This window comes from Trachypithecus francoisi, unplaced genomic scaffold, assembly GCF_009764315.1.
Source record: "Trachypithecus francoisi isolate TF-2019V2 unplaced genomic scaffold, Tfra_2.0 Lachesis_group4, whole genome shotgun sequence".
Classification (NCBI taxonomy): domain Eukaryota; kingdom Metazoa; phylum Chordata; class Mammalia; order Primates; family Cercopithecidae; genus Trachypithecus; species Trachypithecus francoisi.
Genome location: NW_022681469.1, coordinates 61,799,895 through 61,820,097, shown reverse-complemented (window position 1 = coordinate 61,820,097; position 20,203 = coordinate 61,799,895). Strand labels below are relative to the sequence as shown.

General features: G+C 34.6%; 1 long non-coding RNA gene across 1 annotated transcript; it reads left to right on the top strand.

Annotated features, from left to right (window-relative positions):
• Window positions 1–4,123: 4,123 nt before the first annotated feature.
• On the top strand, window positions 4,124–17,080 carry LOC117073591. The gene is made up of 3 exons (XR_004433283.1): window positions 4,124–4,251; window positions 13,934–13,978; window positions 16,912–17,080. It is a non-coding gene; the product is annotated as an uncharacterized LOC117073591 (long non-coding RNA).
• Window positions 17,081–20,203: the final 3,123 nt, after the last annotated feature.

Below are 20,203 nucleotides of genomic sequence, written 5' to 3'. Positions count from 1 at the left end.
AGTGTGGGAAGAATTAAGGAAGTACAAAAAGATGGTGAAGCATGCAGAGATTAGCAACAGCTGGAACCTATTAGTCTCTTGAGAGTGAAAGCACAAGGGGAAAAAAGCTGTTACTGAATGTACAGGGAGATGTAATTTTGGGAGAGAAGTTACCAGATAGGAGCTTATGGCTGTAGATAGAGAAACAGAGGCACTAACTAATTATAATTCATCGGGGGAGAGAGTAAGCAGAATAGATATCTTGAATCGCTCTCCTTTTGTCATATGATTGCCTTCTGGGCCTCACATTGGTTGGACTCAAATAAAGGCCAAGAGTGAAGGAGTTCCACATATGGTGAGGCAAGCCTCCAAGAGTGGGAAAGAGGAAGTCAAAGTCAGAGTGGGAGAAAGGAAGTCTCTCTTTACCAGCCAGATGGTGGATGGAAAAATGGAGAATATTCTCATTGACCATCCCTTTTCTACTTCAAAATCTATTATTTTAAAAAATAGCTGTACTGAGATATAATTTACATGCCATAAAATCAACCATTTTAAAGCTCAATTCCCATCAACAAAAATAGGAAGAAATGATCAATCTGTACCTGGAAAAGTCAGCAGCATATGTTTGCTGCCTTACCTTAGGGCCATGTCAACTCTTCTCTGTGTCATATTATAGTTCAGGACAACAATGATTATCTTGCTGGTCCATTTCAAGGACATCATGCCATGTTATTACAACATATCTAATACGTTTGCTTATTTCCATATGTCACATCCAGCAAACAAAACTCTTCCACCCTTTCCAGGTACAGGACAACTACTTTACAAATCTTTGTTGATGAGAATTGAAAAGAAAGTAATTTCTTGTTCAAAAGCTGTATATCAGGTACCAGCGACTGATTTGCTCCAATCATATCAAGAAGAGCAACTGAATTTAGCTTCAGCTTCTGATCATCTTTAAGAAAATCCACAATCATTATTCATTCATGATCCATCTCATTTTGCAATGCCTAAAGAGACCAGTTGAATAGCGAGAAGAGAGGATTTGCCAATCCTGTATTTTTCAACACGATAATGATAATGTTAATTCTCCAAGAGGCATAGTGTTGCCTTGAATGTACTATTTTGGATGAACAGCCACATTTATAGGGCCTTCCACTAAAAATTTTCTATCATACTATCTCTTTATCCATGCTGAGGTAATTACTGTGGGCAATTTTACCAGTTACTAAGTGTTGTAATTTTTACTGTGAATGCTTGTGCTAAATAACCACAGGCTAGATCACTGGTTCCACTGCGAGACAGACTCGGGTCAAGACACCATCTATCATCTTACTTTAATAAGCATCTGCTCTAACTGATAAATATTAGTGGTGTTTTGGATTTCTAAGAATTAAACTCAGTGAAAAGCCAGTGTCTATTTAACCTTGCAAACATCTGTGCATTCTCTCCAGTCTAGAATTCTAACACTGCTCCCTCCTTTTGGGGAAGACTTAGAGAATTATTCATGGTGTTAGTTGAAGACAATTATTCATGGCCACATTGCAGAGTATTTTTCAATATGTGTGGCCACATTGTCTCTGATGGTTTAGGCCTACTTCTTGAATCTGTGGTCCAGGATTCTGTTATAAAAATTGAATCACAGATCTCAGTTTCAGCCATCATCTCTCCCTGCTATTTTTAGCTTACAGAAGACAGTCATCACAAGATAGTAAAAGAGGTTTTACTAATGCCTTGCAGAAAAGAGTATCCTCTGGACTTCCTGGGAAGATAGTAGGAGGTGGGTGAGCAACTGGCACAGAGTAGATCCACGCTAACATTCCTTCACACTTCTTCCTTTAGCATTCCAGGAAGTGTTGCCATTTTCACTGCATTGATAGTATTTCTCTTTTGGGTTCAGTTTTCATTTGATTAATGGACCAAGTAGACTGTTAACTTTACTCCCAGGGCTTAAGCTAATATGTTAGCTCATCTCAGGTGAGTTTCTCTAAATTTAGCTAAAATAAATCTTATTTTAGCTTTTTGGTCTACTCTTAAAAATCATTTTCACCTGTGTTACCAAAACTCCTGAAAATGCAAGTGGGCAAGATCCTTATTGTTTATGCTGTCTCATCCTTGAAGCAGATTTCATAGTTTTGTATCTGTGGTATGTTCAAATATGCCTTTCTATAGGCCTAGAGGCAAGGAGAATTGCTGTAAGAGACAATTAAGAGAATCTGTAACTCCTTGTTATTGGTGAAGTTATTCACAGGTTTTTTATACAAGGAGAGGCTTGTTTTCTCAGAGCATAAGGTCGGGGGAAAGGCAGTTTTCTCTTCTAGGGACTATGGAGAATGATTTGAATTTTCTGTGACTTCTATCTTGACTTTCTGTGTCTGCCCAAATGTTCCCATACCACCTTTTAGAGTGCTATTCCTGGTAAGCCTATGTCCTTCTCTTGACAGAAGAGACTGAAGATGTTACATATTTATTTGGAATTTCAAATGTTTAACCCTAGTTATTAGGCCTTGGGCTGGGTATTCAGTCATAACTTCTCTGTGACTAAATAAGTTAATATTTCTTAGAACGCCCTGAAAATCAGTTGACTCTCCACCCATGATTTGAGTTGTGAATTCAAGGCTTTCAGTGTGTTTCTCGTTTTTCATGTTTTTAGACTAATTAGAAAAAGCTAGCTCATCATGTGGTTTTTATAATCATCATCACCATAGTGATGAAAGACTTCACTACCACAAGTTTTGCAAATGCCTTACTCTCCACCCATGCCACCACTAGTGATAATTTGAGTAAGCCTAATACCAATGTAAGCCACAAATTCACAATGTCTCATTTAATTTCAACAAAGAGATTCTTTGCATAGATTGAATAGAAGAACAGTAGTTACAAATCCATTTTAAAAGGTCGGTTTCTTGAAGGCAAATTTGGTAAAAATTAAGGTGTCAGAAGTTTTCCAGGTAGGAGATAGTTCACTCAAAGGAGCATTTAAACAGTTTAAGGTAAGTATGTACATAGGAATAAGCAGAAATGCGAATGGGCAAGATCCTTATTGTTTAAGCTGTCTCATCCTTGGAGCAGATTTTATAGTTTATATTTGTGGTATGTTGAAATATGTCTTTCTATATGCCTAGAGGCAAGGAGAATTGCTGTGAGACAATTAAGAGAATCTGTAACTCCTTGTTATTGGTGAAGTTATTCACAGGTTTTTTATACAAGGAGTATACAGGTTTTTTATATAAGGGAAGATGTAGGTGATAGAAAATCACCTGAGGAGAATTGTTGATGGGAAGTCCTTAAACCTCCTAGGCTTGATAGGCAAGAATGGGGAACAATTAAGAGATTACATCCAAGTGGTGTGTCGATAACATCAAAGTTGCACAACAGTAACTGTGTCTTGGATAGTGGACCATTGCCACCACCAAACCATGACCCATAGTGGGTGGATAGGAGAAATAAATAAACAGACCTCTCTCCCTTCTGATCTCCTGCTGGTAACTTCCATTGTACAAATTCAACTAGGATCCAGAGGACAAGAGAACCTGGTTGATAAAATATATAAAGATATAACTTTCCTGGGGCACAGAACAGGATAAAGATGTGTCCCACATTGTTCTAAATGTCAGGGCATTGGTTTTGATGAAATTATAAATTCCTATGTTGCAGGCCAATAGAGTGGATTTCCTGGATTGACATCAGTAGTGCTTAACACACACTGGACATTAAATATTTAAAATATTAACAACATGCATTCATAAAATAAGTGCTATAGAGAGTCTATTTGTTAGGCTATGGCTTTTATTGAAAAGGGGATAACAAATCATTTAACAATTGTATTAAAATAATACAATAATTCTGGGTGTAATTTAGCTGTTCAGTTCCTTAGTTTCTGATTTGTGGCTTGTGTTCTTCCTTGCTCCTTACACTTTTTGCTTTGGCTGCATTGCTACCATTTCTGGATGGTTTTTTGAAATGTTTGTGAAACAGCATAACTTCTCAGCATGTTTTATGGAGTGTGTTGTGTTTTTGTAGCATTGCAATTTTTTTAAGTAGCTGTTTTGCAGAATCATTTTCTATGTACTTCAGCAGATCTGTAATCACACACAATACATTATTATTTCAGTAGGACATGAAAAACAATAACAATGTTGATCAAAAGAGCCAGAGGAAAGACACAATTACAATACAGGAAAGCAAAAGACAAAAAAGCAGATGAACAGATACCATTTATTATAACTGAAGACTAAGAAATCATTGCAGCTGGAATGACCACTAGAACAGGTGGGTTTTTGAACAACACTGTTTTATTTTTTTCCTGATTCATAAGAGTAACACATGTGTACATCCACTGGAGAAACTTTGAAAAATATACATATAAGAAAAAATAAAAACAATGTCAATTAGAAAAACTCTTTAAACATACGACTATCACACCTCAAAAAAACTATGGTATATATTTTTTTTACTTTAAAGTATTTCATTAGTATTTTACTATATTTTAAAATTACTTGATCTATAATTTAAAGGCTTTAATACTATATAAATATGTATATAAAGATTTTCTTTTATTATGCATGATACTCTATATATTTTGTTGTTAATTTTTACTTATTTCCAATTATTTCTTGAGGATATAGTTTTTTAAATGAAGTCACGCCAAAGAATATGAAATTTTGCATCTTTTGATAATCATTGTGAGTTTTCCTCCAGAAAAGTTGAGAAATCTTTAACAGAAAGTTAGGAGAATGTCTATTTTTTGAATCATCATAAGCATTTACATGTCTGTTGTGGGTGGAATTGTGTCCCCCAAAGAGATACGTTGAGGTCCCAACCTCAGGTATTTGTGAATGTGACCTTGTTTGGAAATAAGACCTTGCAGATATAATCGAGTTACTATGAGGTCATACCGGATTAGTGCAGCCCTTAAATCCAATGCTGGACTCTTTAGAAGGTGAGGGAGCTTTGGAGACATACAGAGACACAGAGGAGACTTAGGGAATAAGGCCCTGCAAAGATGAAGGCAGAGACTGGAGTTATGCTGCTATAAATCAAGGAATGCTGATGATTGCTGGAAACCAACAGAGGCCAAAAGAGACAAGGAAGGATTCTTCTTTAGGAGAATGACTCTACCAACATCTTAATTTTGGACTAGACTCCAGAACTATGAAAGAGTAAATTTCTGCTGTTAGAAGCCACCCAGTTTATGATAATTTGTTACAACAGGCTTGAGAAACTAATACAATATCCTTCTTTAAAAATCATCATTATTTAGGGATTTTAAGATGAACGTCTTTCAATGCTAGTGAAATCTTTTTTCTTATGCTTGTGGCAGAAAGGAAATTATCATGCATGTCTGTTCTGAAACATTGGCTTAAAGAGTCTAATAAGGCCATTTAGACAGACCCTTGTTTACTGGTTTTGCATTATGATAAATGTTTTTCTTACTGTGGTTTCCTAAGTTTCATTTGTGAGTCTGCCTAAGCCTCATCTTCCAGCCCCCTGCCACCCTCCTCACTTACCTAAACAGTGCCATGTGCATGGAGTTGTATAGAAGCTTGGAGGACTTACTTCTAACGTAAGACCTTCTTTGGTGGTGTTTTTGTTTGTTTATTTGTTTTGTTTTGTTTTTGTCATTAAAGCCCTGGTATAGGGAAGATTTCACTATCATTCCACTGGGACACAGTTTTTTTTTTTTTAGACTCTCTTCTTTATTTGTCTTGAATGGACAAACCTTGCAAGTCCCAGTTTTATTTAGAAGTCTCATTTCCAACTCTATACTGAATTAAGACCCAGTGCCATGTTTTCTCTTGCCATTGGCCATTAAAACTCTAGTCTCCTAGATGTAGGGTCTATATTTGGGCAGATTCCTCCTCTCAAAGCATGAAATAGTGAATTTTCCATTTTGTCTTTACATTCCCTCTTCATTCTGGAATGAATGAAGTTTTAAGTTTCTTTCTGGGAGCTTCAAGTCTCATTTTCTTTTTTTTTATACTTCAGCTATGATGGAAAAAATATATATATATGCTCACTAATAGTAGTGTATATATATAGAATATATATTGTATAATAAATAGTATATATTATATATATAATGTTCACTATTAGTGTATATACCATTTGTTCACTAGTAGTGTGTGTGTATATATGTTCATTATTTTGTTAGTGCTTTTAGCTAGTATATCTAGTGTTTGTAGCTCAGGAAAAGATACAATTGTTCTGTATTTTTCCAAGTGTTAGCTAAGTTACATGGTGACATATTATTCTACTTTTTTTGGCTGTGGTACACCATTACATTTTTTTCAACTCACTACCCCCTCATAGAATTCACTTTCATTATTAATGGACTAATTTCTTTAGTAGTATTTTGGGAGTGTTTTGGTTGTAAACTGAGTTCCTGTATATTAGGAAAATGTCTTCATCCCATATATCAATGGGATTAACTGAGTACAGAATTCTGCAGTCAAAGGTATCTTCCATGGTTTGATGGTCAAACTTACTCTGTGTTGCTCCAACTCTCTTAATATTTCCAGTCTCTACTTTCCTTGGGTCTGGAGAAACTCAATGTGCTGCCACTGTGTGCCATTCTCTCTCAGGCTCTTACTTACATTCTAGGTTAGCAAGTCATTGTTTAATTTTATCATCCCCCTTTAGTTTCTTAGTAATCCTAATCATTTCTGGCATTTAAGGCTTTCTTTTTTTGTTTTTGAGCATAGTGTCTAAATGATTACTCACATACATGGGTACTTGCATGTACAGATGCATATACTGTACACATATATATGGTTACAATTTTTGCTATTATGACTAAGAGTTATTGGGGAGAGAGGGTACTATTGAGTGTACTCATTTCCAGTGTGAAACAAAGTTCATTTTTTGTAATATGATACAAAACAAGTTTTTTCCTCTAAAATCTTTAAAAGAATATTAGCAACTACAGTAGAAGTTTTATTTTTATTTTTGACTTATAAAAATCCATACCTAGAAGAAATCAATGAATCATGTGGCACAAAGGTGATGACTTTTGTAATGCCTAACTTATTTCTATCAACTCAGGATATGACTTCTATAGTAGTGTTAAAGGAATATAATAATTTTTTAAAAATTTGCTTTTTAATTTCATGCTACTTTCTCTACCTGGCTTAGGACTATAGCATGTAAACTATTATTTGACTAATAGAATCTCAAAAACTCAGCATTAATTAATACTTTGAATGTAACTATTTTAAAATCTAATGCATCTAAATATTCATTCACTAGTCATGTTTGTGCATCTACAGTTTTCCATATATGCATTGTCTTGCAAAGTCCTTGTCCTTAAGGAACTTATGAAAGACAAAGAGAAAGAGGAGGTAAACAACAAAAAGACTAATAAGGCGCTGAAATAAAAATCATAATAGATATATAAACATGTTGTTACTATTGCAAAGTGGAAAAATTTAACTCAGGCTGGAAGTATTAGTCAAAGGAACTGATGCAAGTATTTATAATGTATAATCACCCAAATTCAATGACATAACACAATGAAAGTTTATTTCTTGTTCACATCAATACACTAACATGAGTTGGGCAAGTAGGGACCCAGGGGCGGAGGCTCTTCCATCCTACTATGCTGCCATCTTGAACATATGATCTCCAAGATCACAGTTGAAATGGAACACAGTGAGGACAAACACACAACTCAAGAAAAGGCCAGCATTAGTTTCTGCCACATTTCAACAGTCAGAAGCCAGTCATATGATTCCAACGTAATTTCAAGAGAGGTTGGAAATGTAGTGTTGTTGGATTTCTAGGAAGAGAAGTACATACCAGTGATGAGTCTGTTCCACACAGATTAAGTTAGGAAGCTCCCCAGGATATGCTAGTAATAAAATGACTTTATCATTGTGTTTACAATTTCTTTATGGTAGGAATAGTAAAATCTAGTAAAGTTCCTTAAGTCCACACACTGAGAAGAAAGTAAGAAATTATGATGTCACAAAAGGTGTGTATGTGGGAAAATAAAGACATCAAATATATCACATTTTGAATCCTGCCTTGTTGGAAGAAACACCAAAATTATGGAAGAAACAATATTTTCCATCAGTACTAAGGTTTATAAAACAATGAATACTGAGTATAATTTTATATCGACATTTCTTAAGGGAGCTAATAGTTACATTGCTGGAAACTATTGATGTTGTTTGTTCTTCTAAAGTTTTATCATTTAGTTCTCATCCTTTATAGTTTCCTTCGAGTTTATTCACATCTACTTTTAATCTGAAAGCAAAGCCACTTGGCTTGCTTCATATCAAGATGTTTACATATACTTGATGTTGAAACTTTTGTGTACAGCGGTTTCTGTGGTTGAACTCTGAACACCAGAAATTCCACTAAGCCAGTGTTTTCTCCTATCTTCCTAGTAATTCTTTAATAGCTTATTCTAGTTCCTAATGAGCACTGGAATTCTCTTGTTGATTTAAAACTACACTCAGAACCTATATCTGAATTGACAATCTAACTCCTTGGCTTGTAGGGATGAACCCTGTACTCTCTATTCTGTACTTTCATAGGCTGACTGTGGTACCATTTTTAAGTGAACAGATAGCCTGATCAATATCATTGTTCCTCAGCAAATGTAGTGTAATTCCATGATGATTCTAGTTGCTGAATTTGCCTCCACCAAATTGGGCTACCTTTAGTACAGAAGCTAGTCAAAATCAAACTTATGATGGTCCTATATTTCTGAATCATAGACTGGTCTGGGGGCCATCAATCTTGATCAATGACCTACTCTAGATCAATCCTCCAACCTGGTTTGATACAGACTTCTATGAAAACTGGTAATGTTTTTCTTAATCACTCTAGCTAAGATTTTTCTTCTTTAAGTTCATTTGTAAATTTATTAGCTGATAAAAAACTTTCTTCCTGAAACTGAATGTCTATAAAGCCAGTGAGTACTGTACATTTACAGTACTGAGTACTGTAAATATAAACATGAATAAGAGCGATCCACATTTTGAAATGATCATAATCTAATCAGCATGAGTATATAAATATACATGTAACACATTATAATTGCTGCAGTGACTATTTGAACAAAGTGCTAATCATCTACCAAGCAGTAAAGGCAACAAAATAATAAGTAATTTGTCAAATTAATGAATATTTGAATATCTTCCTTCATTACAAGGACTTTTGAAAGTATTTCTTTATTGGTGGCCATTATTTATTTATTTTTCTACATTTCAATGTGGTGTTTAACCTCCAGCCATACTCTGAGGGCCTAAATGATCTCACTGAAGTTTTCTACCATCTCGTAATATCTAACGCAACTCCGACTGGTAACAGAGACATCTAAATGCCCACTTTCAGTGATCAAAGTTAACAGATCCCCAGAGTTAATACTCAATTAACATTGCTCAAAAGAGGGCACAGACATGGAATTATAAATGTTGCAGTTACTAGTATGAACCATATTAGGATAATTAAAGCTGAGGTCACCATGAAGATAAATTATAGAGCAAGACTGAAATAGAATAAAAGATGAAATACTTTTAAAATGTAAAATGTGAAGTGGTTTCTAAAGAACGTTCAGAGAAAAGGTAACTGTAAAAGAGCATTGTCCCACAAAAGTCAGTGACAGAGAGATATTGAGATATAGGGAGTGATAAACAATGTTAGATTCCAATGGTTAAATTAAAGTAACTAATATTTTTTGACCACTTGCTTTTGCTTGCTCTGTTCTGATTTGAAAACTATACTCTTTTATATCATTATTTTGTGATTGAAATAAATAGGTATATATATTATTCACTACCCTCTAAGAATTGTAATATGTTTTACTCCAATATACTAAAATTTCTAGGAGTGAGAAAACTATTCAAAATATTTACTATTTTCCCAGACTTCAAATAAATTCTAAACTAGAATTCAATGCATATCATTAGCAAGTTAAAATAATTAACAAGGATAAAGATACTATTTATTTTCCATTAGTGTCTTGGAAGCAAGCTAATTCACTCTATGAAGTCAAAGTAGATATTCAAGTATAGTATTCATTCACTTAAAAAGAACCTTCAGCCTCCCGGCAGTGCTTCTCATTGCTGGACCCAATGGGCAACCAAGTTGCAAAGCAGACTGGGAAATAATAATTGTGAGGATCAGTCCCCTTTGTTACAGAGTCAAACAAGGGAAGATAGAGAAAAGATCTGACAGCAAACAGTCAAACTCCCAGCACTACGTGAAGTCATGTTTGGGATTATTTTTGGATAGCTACAGGTGCTAACAACCCTGTCACAGAAGTGTGTAATAGTAAAAAAGAACCATACTCCTGTAGTTGGCTTTTAAAGATAGGGATAAGCTTGTGTTCAGAAATTCAGGCATTCCTTAATATGCTTCAAGTTACATTCACCATTCTCCTTTGTCTTTAGTGCAATTAAGTTAATTTTAGTAATGCTTCTATCCTTGATGCTGAGTATGCCAGAAGAAAAAAGATTAATATAAGATGGTGGTAAATGTGTTCACTACACCACTTTTTCAAAATTCTATTTGATAAGTTTTTCCTTTATTCTTATTGATATATAGTATTTTATATATGGAGAGTACATGTAACATTTTGTTGCATGCATAGATTGTATAATGATTAATTCAGGGTATTTGGGGGTATTCATCACCTTGAGTATCATTTCTCTGTGTTGAAAACATTTCAAGTTCTCTCTTCTAGCTGCTTTAAAATATATAATACATTCTTGCAAACTATAGTCCCCCTAGTCTGCTATCAAACATTAGAACTGGTACCTTCTATTTAACTATATGGTTATACCCATGCAACAACCTCTCTTCATACCCCTCTCCCAACCACAAACCTTCCCAGCCTCTGGTATCTATCATTCTAATCTCTGCCTCCATGAGTGAATGTTTTTAGCACTCACCGATGAACCTGTGAAGTTTTCTGTGTCTGGCTTTTTTCACTTAACATAGTGACCTCCAGGCCCATCCATGTTTGCTGCATATGACAAGAATTTTTTTCTTTTTTTATGGCCAAATAGCATTCCATTGTGTATACAAACCACATTTTCTTCATCGATTCATCCATTGATGGACACTTAAGTTGATTTCATATCTTTGCTATTGTGAATAGTGCAGCAATAAATATTTGTGTGTAGACATCCCCTGGATATACTGATTTCTTTTCTTTTGGATAAATACCCAGTTGTGGGATTGCTAGATTATGTGGTTTTTAGTTTTTTGAGAAATCTCCATACTGTTTTCCATAGTGGCTGTACTCATTTCCATTCCCACCAACAGTGCATAAACATTCCCGATTCTCCACATCCTCACCAAAAATAATCTGTTATTTGTTGTCTTTTTAATAATAGCCAGTCTAACTGGGGTATGATGATATCTCATTGCGATTTTGATTTGCATTTTCTTGATGATTAGTGATGTTTTCAGGGGAAGATTAAATACATCATACTTTTATAATATACATTTTTATATATTATATAAAATACATGTTATAAATTGATATGTAAATTCTTATTCAATAAAATAAAATCAGCCAGCCAAGGTAGCTCATGCCTGTAATCCCAGCACTTTGGGAGGCCGAGTGGGTCACTTGAGGTCAGGAGTTCAAAACCAGCCTGGCCAACATAGTGAAACCCCATCTCTACTAAAAATACAAAAATTAGCCAGGTGTGATGGCGGGTGCCAGTAGTTCCAGCTTCTGGAGGAGACTGATGCAAGAGAATCATTTGAACCTGGGATGCAGAGGATGCAGTGAGCCAAGATTGTACCACTACACTCTAGCCTGGGCAACAGAGCGAGACTCTTTCTCATAAACACACACACACACACACACACAGACACACAAACACACGCTAAAATCAGTAACAGACTTCAAAGGAGTTCTACAGCTTTTATAGGCATCTGCAGATTTTTGCATATGGGAAAATAGCTAATGCTGTACCTCTTACAAGTCCAGCTAGCTAACGTCTTTTGGCATCAAGATGTTCTTCCTGGTGCCTCCGTCTTACCACCTTTATTATACAGATTAGTCTTACATTATTAAAGTTTTAGCAGCATATATAATGTTTTAGACTGCCATTATTCACAGGACAAACATATCTTCTAATTAAGTTATTCCACTTAAATTATTCTGACAAAAATAATACTTATTGTTATTCTGCCAATGATGCTTATATCTTGTTAAAAACAACATAAACCAGAAAGTAACTCTATTACCTGTGGTTTCATCAAAGACTTGAACATGTATCATCTGAAAAGCTAGTGAATGTCTATAATCAGATTAGACCATTCCTTGCAAGATCCTGCCCACTGTTTAGCCAGAGTGTAGCCCACTGTGCTCCTGCAGGAATCAATAAATTGCGTTTCACATAGTATGTGCTTTCCACTCTGCTTTCTCTTCTCCATGGTCAACTTACCATGGTAAGTTTACCATGTTGATTATTTGTTCCTCTGCTTGGGAAGGTAAATTTAATCTCAGAAGAAGGAAGAGTATGGTGCAATTTGTTCTGGCAGTCAAGCTTTGTTTTCTAATCTAGCTGTACTGGAGAGAATGAAAATCTGGAGTCCCATCTGATCCTTGTGTCTGCTTCTCAGCTGGTTCAGAATACACTGGGCATGCTGGCCAGAAACCTGGAGAAATAGACTCAGGAACTAGCTTTTGGTGCAAATTATGTAGGGAAATGGAATTGTTAGATATGAGTTCTGTATTTCTTTTTCGTGAAAGGAAAAAGTTTCATTTGAAAAGAATGACAGTCTACTATAACTTCCTTTTGCCACAGATCCATGAGTGAAATAGTGCCAGAGCTTTTAACTGTTTTCCCATAAGGTGAGATAGATACCAAAAAATATAAAATATTGTATATATGTTATGAAGCACAGAAAAAGAGCAAACATGAGCCTTATTCCCATTTCCTTAAGAATTAGAACATTAGAAATAAGGTGATTTTACTTACGTACTTCTTCCTCAGTTTCCTGCCCCTTCTTCTTCCACCCACCCACGTGTATTAGTTTTTTATTGCTGCCAGAAAAAACAAAACAAAAAAAACAAAAAACAAAACACAAACTCTAACTGTTTAAAATAACATTTATTTATCTCAGAGTTTGTGAGTGCTCTACCTCATGACAAAATGAAAGGATCACGGAGGATGTGCTTATTTAACATGCCACTGTATTAATCAAAAGATTCTTTTAAAAATAAAGTTTTGGTGCTGCAAAAGAAATAGCACTGGAATATAAAATTTTCTTTTTAATTCTCAGCAAGGCAACGCACTTCTGTAGAAAGGTGCGGCCTTACAGATGGAGCAATGGTGAACTATGGATGAGAAAATGTGTTCTGTGTATTAAATCTTTCTTCTTTGTATTCATAACTAGAATGTATAGTTTTTAGATTGGTAGATATATGCTAACATTGTCTTCTTCCAAATAGGAAGCCAATATTTCTTGGACTAGCCCTCCAAATTTTGATACTTTATATCTAATGAAGACATTTGGATTTCAATTTCTTTAAAATACACATATGTCAAATACAGGTGACATGTCTTTGTCAATTCTTCCTTCTGTCATCAGGTTATGCTTTGGTTTTACCGGCTACCCCAAGGAGGCAATCCTTATCAGGAGACTTGTGCACAAAGGACAAAATCGAAAGACTATAATGGGTTTTAATAAATATGAAATTTTGAATTGTATTTTGAAACATCTGATGGACTTACTGTATATTTAGGATTGCTTAAATTAGCCTGTCAGCTAAATTGAAAGAGTTGTTCGGTGATTCAGAGTGCAAATCAAGAAGCATCCATGTGGAGGAGAATGACTGAATTCAGAAGTGTGGATCCTATACTGCATCCTTCACATCATGTTATCATGATGAATGGAATGTAACTTCACACTTATACTGCCTATATCCAGCTGAAAAGAATACATGATCATGTCACAACCTAAGTCTCCTTTTTTTTTTCAGCCTACCACTTGAGAGTATGACAAAAGTCAAGGGTTATCGTTAATGGTGAGTAACATCCTATAATGATTACACGTAGGTTGAGAAGGGACTTTTGTATGTTTGAAAAAAGAAAATGTATCCCAAATTATAAAACTCCAAGCACTATTTTTTCTTGTCATCTAATATGGACGTATTTTATTTTCTTTTATAAATCATTAGCATTAACTTAACACTGGAAGAAAATATTTATGAATGATAAACTCTGCCATAAGCTAAGAATATCAAGTTAAAAAGAATAGTAGCCCTCTGTGACTTCTTGGTGCATTCTTTTCAATAAATTAAGCTGCATGCAAATAATCCTTTAAGTAGAAAAATATGAATTATGTCCGTGAGTGTCAATATATTTAGTCTAAAAAACATGCTGTATATTTATAAGAAAAATATTGTCCATTTAAACTTTTTAAAATGGAGATGACTGCTTTTCTATAGTCTGATCCTTAGGATTAAATGATAGGTCAGGATGTTTTTCTGAGGTAAAATAGGATACGGTTTTTAAAAAATGTTTAGCTTTCACAAATTAGAAGCTTGTCTCTATTCCTTTTGTTAATCACTAGGTTAAACAGCCATCACACTAATAATGTTCATAATAAGATATCTCAAGCCCAATGAAGGTGGTTTTGTTTTCTTCATTTTGAGAAAGCTTAACATGCTCCAGGTTTTCTGAAGTACATACACAGTACACTATGCTAGTTTAAAAATGATTCTATGATTTATGACTTCTCATGTTTATACTGGATCTATATTTAATTACAAGTATCTGGTTGTCAGAAAGTCATATATTTGCAAAAGATAAAGCCAAAAGTTTTAGAATAGTTTAGGACACTTGCAAGAGTAGATCCAATTACACATCAGTTACCAAGGTCACTTTTAAAAGTGACTTTGAAGTACAATACCCCCTTATCATAAAAATTCTTTGGGAGTCCAACATTCCCCACCACAACAATTACTTAGCAATGAATTTCATGGCAAATTTGTCTACATAAAGAATAATATTATTCTGATAAAATAATGGAAACATAATAAGGGAAATTGAAAAAATTAGGCTAAAATAGGATATATTTATATATAAATGTACCTCATACATGTATTTCAATATCATATATGGTACATTTATTTATGAGATGCATTTATTTATTCTGGGATGATTTTTTAAACTTCCTTATATCAATTATGTGAGATTTGGTTAGGTTAAATAAAGTTCAACGTTACTCATACGTTTCCCCTTTGATTCCAAAATATCCCATCTGTTACTAAGAAAGCTTTTCCACAAGGGTAGATTTGCAAAAGTTTGGAATTGTATTTGCTTTTATAATAGTCATGGTAAATTCATCATACGGTCACTTTTAGCATATTTTTATTACTGTGATATAACTTTATACTGAAATTGCCTTATTCCTTGCTATCTTATCAGTATATCAGTATACTTCACCCAACTATACAGAGGCTCATAAATCTACTAGGCCATCATATCTTTTAGCTACAAAAAAGTATTGTTGTCACTCATTTACAAAAAATTTACTTCATTCATATAAAACATACTCGATTTCCATAAAAATCCCCTTTAATTGTGTGTGGTGGGGGTGGGGGGGTGAACACCTATCTGCTGCTAGGTAGTAGCTACAGAAGCAACCATTTATTTTCCTTCCTGTGAACTTTGTGTATTTTGGCAGTCAGTGAAGCCATGGCATACAGGTGAGGCTGCTGAGAGTCAGATTTTCAAAGACTAGCAAAAAGAATTAAGGCATAGAAAAATGTACTTTATTCATTTACACTTGTTAGTTATTTTAATTTATGAATTTGATATGGTTTGGCTCTGTGTCCCCACCCAAATCTCATCTTGAATTGTAATCCCCATGTGTCAAGGGAGGGACCTGGTGGGAGGTGATTGGATCATGGGGGTGGTCTTCTCCCTTGCTGTTGTTGTATAGAGTTCTCAGGAGATCTGGTTGTTTGGTAAGTGTGGGGTTCTTCTCCTTTCGTGTGCGCTCTCCTTTCTCTTTCTGTCTCTCTTCGTCTCTCTCCTGCCAGCGAGATGTGAGAGGTGCCTTGCTTCTCCTTGGCCTTCCACCATGACTAGTTTCCTGAGGCCTCTGCAGCCATCTGGAGGTGTGAGTCAATTCAACCTCCTTTCTTTTACAAATTACCCAGTCTTGGGTAGTATTTTTATAGCAGTGTGAAACGAACTAATACAGAATTTTTTCAAATATTTGCAAAAGTGTAGAGAATAGTAAATTAAAACATATGTATATAAACTCTAATTTCAACAGTATGTCTAATTTTGTTCATCTATTGCTTCCCCTCCAGATTATATATGTGGAAATCCAAGACATTAAATTATTTCATAGGTACATACTTTGATATATCTCTAAAAGACAAGTACTCTTTAAGCAAAAACAGAACTATAATATGATTATGACAACTAAAATGAGTGCAGTAATTTCTTATGATTAATTTTCAAATAATTATATTTTTACTTCTTAGAATGTTCTTACCTAAGTTTAGACGATTGGGCTGCATACAGCCTCACCTGTATGCCATGGCTTCACTGACTGCCAAAATACACAAAGTTTACAGGAAGGAAAATAAATGGTTGTTTCTGTAGCTACTACCTAGCAGCAGATAGGTGTTCACCCCCCCCCACCCCCCCACACACAATTAAAGGGGATTTTTATGGAAATCGAGTATGTTTTATATGAATGAAGTAAATTTTTTGTAAATATGAGTGACAACAATACTTTTTTGTAGATAAAAGATATGATGGCCTAGTTGATATTTGGGAATGCTGAAGAAAAGTTGCATTAACAATAATAACAGCAGTTCATAATAAACTAATAAATGTTGAGACAGGCACTGTGACTCAGGTCCTGTGCTAATTGTGGTACTTGGGTCAATATTTTAGTCTTTCGAAAAACAATTATTATTTTCTCTGTATTTTTTAGATTGAGACCTACATGAAACAGATTCCTGAAGTCATGGATCTAATGGCAAAACTAAGTCAATTACAAGTATCTCATGCTATTATCTGGACTCCTTCTTACCCACCTCTATATCATTTAGTATATTTTAGCATAGATGAATATACAGAGTGGAATACTACCCAAATACATATACCACCTTTTCGGTAATTCCATATGTATTTGAATATAGAAAATTCTTTTCTTTCTTTTTTTTGACAGTAAATGTACATAATTTTACCTATGAATGCAGGAACACCTATTCACTGACTAAATTTAGTAGAAGCTTCTATTTCATTATCTGCAAAATAGTCTATGCACACTGTAACACGTAAATGTGAAGATAAATGTATTTTTTCTATTTAGCTAAAATATTTTAAAGAGCGAGAAATAGTAGAGAATAAATTTTAAAAATACATTTCAATATACAATTACACATATTAAGTATGCAAATGGTTCCATATTTGAGGTTGATTTCTAAATGAATACAAAATAAAAAGCTTATCAGTTTTAGGACAACAAAACTATAGAAACTATAAAGAAAGCGGGGGATGCACTAAAATTAGTAGCTGGCATACAAGGAACGCGTGTTGGCTGAAACAAAGGAAGCTCATTTAGGAATGTATCAGATTGAACTAAGCTGTGATAGAGACTTGTTTGAAGGTTTATATGTTGCTGTGAGTGTTCCAGGTTCATCTGTTTTTTAATATTTTTATTGGGTGCCTCCCATTGTTCTGAGGCATCAAAGTAAATATTAACTTAATCACCTTTCTGAAATGATTCTTACATAAGGATTTCTTATTTCAGTTATTCGAGTTATTGACTATGTGAAAGACATTCTGCCAGTTTTTGCAGGGGATATAAGGATGAGTAAAGCTCTGTATCCTCAAATGGGGAGCTTGAAAAAAATACTATTAGAGAGAGTATGTGCGATATGTGATATACTTCTAAAGTTCTGAGTGCATGAAAAAGATGGGAAACCATAGCAACAAGTTGAGGACAAAGCAGGATAGATTTGTGGACAGGATTTCTTTAATTAAATTTTTTGAAGCTCTAAACCTTGAAGGCACTTTAAGTTTCTTTCTGTACGTTATCCTTCATGTAAAATGTCATCGCTACAGGTTCTACATTGGGACCATTTCTTTCTTTATTCACAGTCAGCATAATAAATTAGAACCACAACTCATTTCTAAATTTTCAATTTCTCTGTTAAATCTAACAAAGCTGCTAGATTGCTCTTCCTAAAGACCAGTTTTACGGTGTTACTAGGATTAGCATTTATGGGAAACATGGCTGACAGGATGATAATTCTTTGAAAACCATCAAGTGACCTAAGATATCACTATTGTCCATGCCTGTGGTTTTTTAACTTTAGTATGCATCAGAATCACCCAGAGTGCTTGCTAAAAGATACCCTGCTGGGTCCTACCCCCAGATTTTTTAAATTCAGGAAGTCTGAGGAGGAGCCTGTAAATTTGCATTTCTAAGAATTTCGCAAATGCTGCTGAGACTGCTGGTCTCAGGACTTTGAGAACCACTGGTGTATATTACATTTATTAGCATGGTGATTAGATAGAGCACAGGACTCCCGAGAAGATCTAGATCCTTTTCCAGATGTTTCCTTTGCTAGAACTATGAGCTTATGGAAGTTGGGTGGTCTCCCAAGATTTAATTTTATTATCTGTTATATATTAGATCCAGTTGTGGGTTGAAGCTGGCCTGAATGACTTTTGAAAACCAGGTCTGCGAATCTATTGTAAACACTGGGTTCAGTGATATCACATAATTACCAGAATACCATTGACTTGATCCATATTAATTTTCACATAAACTTGAACACCATCACAATTTGAAACCTCTCATACCCTTTTGAATAATCTATTTTTCTCAGTAGCAGATTGGTCTTTCTTAGTTTATCTTTATTGTAAAAACTCATGTAAATCTAGAATTTGATAAGTCAATTGATTGTGAGCAAAGACATTATTGACAAAATTTTGGTTCCAACTGATTCCAACTGTATGGAAACTTCTATAACATAATGCACAAACATGAGGAAATAAAAGGGGTAGAGTATGAAGTAAAGGTAGACCATGCTTTCCTGGTTTTCTTCTGGTCAAAATGTTGGATTTTTTTTAAAGATCAGGACCTAGGCTCTCTTGTTTTCAAACCCTGTACTTTCTTGAAAGAAAATTTCATCTAATGGCATTCATTAACCTGCTTTGTTTGAAAATGACTCCAAAAATTGTATTTTCTATTTAAAAGTTCTGTATTGAGCCCCAAGCCCACAGAACCTACAACTTGCTTGATGTTTCCATTTGGATAATAAAAAGTAACTCTAACTTACTTATTTACAAAAATATTTCTCATCTTCTCCCTAAATGTGGTCTTTAACAGTTTTGCTTCTCCATTACACTGCATATTTAAAACACCCTTTAAAATTCTTCCACCTCTCTCCATTTGATCTGGTAGCTCTGTAAGCCAAGCTTCTATCCTCTCTTACTTGGATAGTTTACAGATTAGTCTCCCTTATCCATTCTTATCTCCTCCCAATACAATCTCCTCAATCGATTGTTATTATAAATTCAAGTTTGATAATACCTCACCTCTTCTTAAAATCTGTTAATGACTTTGTCTGCTTTTAGGATAATAATCAAGAGCCTTAATGTGTTCCACCAACTAACATCACATGGCCAACAAGCATGAAACATCTCTTACCTATGTCTTCAGGCATGTATCAAATTAACCCTCCCCTTAATCTCTATATGACAACCTTACTGACTTTCTTACAATGAGTAGTCCCTGAAGGCTCAGGGCCCTTGCACATGCAGTGTCCTCTGTCTTACAGCACTTTACTCTCTCATCTTTGCTAGTAATTAGATTCTCAGTTCAAATATCACTTCACTGGGAAACCCATGCCTCTCAAGGAATATAGAAAAATTCCTTTCCTATGATGTATTTTTGTTAAATGGCTTTGTCAGTATTACAATTTCATAGGCATTTCTGTTTTATTTAATTAATGTCTGTTTCTTCTCAATAGACTATAAGCTCCACAATATCTGCTTATGTTCAATATTTATAGCATCAATACATAGAGTGTGTGACAATAAGAACTCAATACATATTACCAATTATTGAATAAATGTATTAAAATGTGGAATAATTGGAATACATGTATTTTTTCTCTCTTTCTCTCATAGTTTCCTCCCCCTAATAGATCAGCAAAAGATGTTCACTTCCTGTAATGTGCAAGTCATTCTAAGAATCTACCTACGAGATG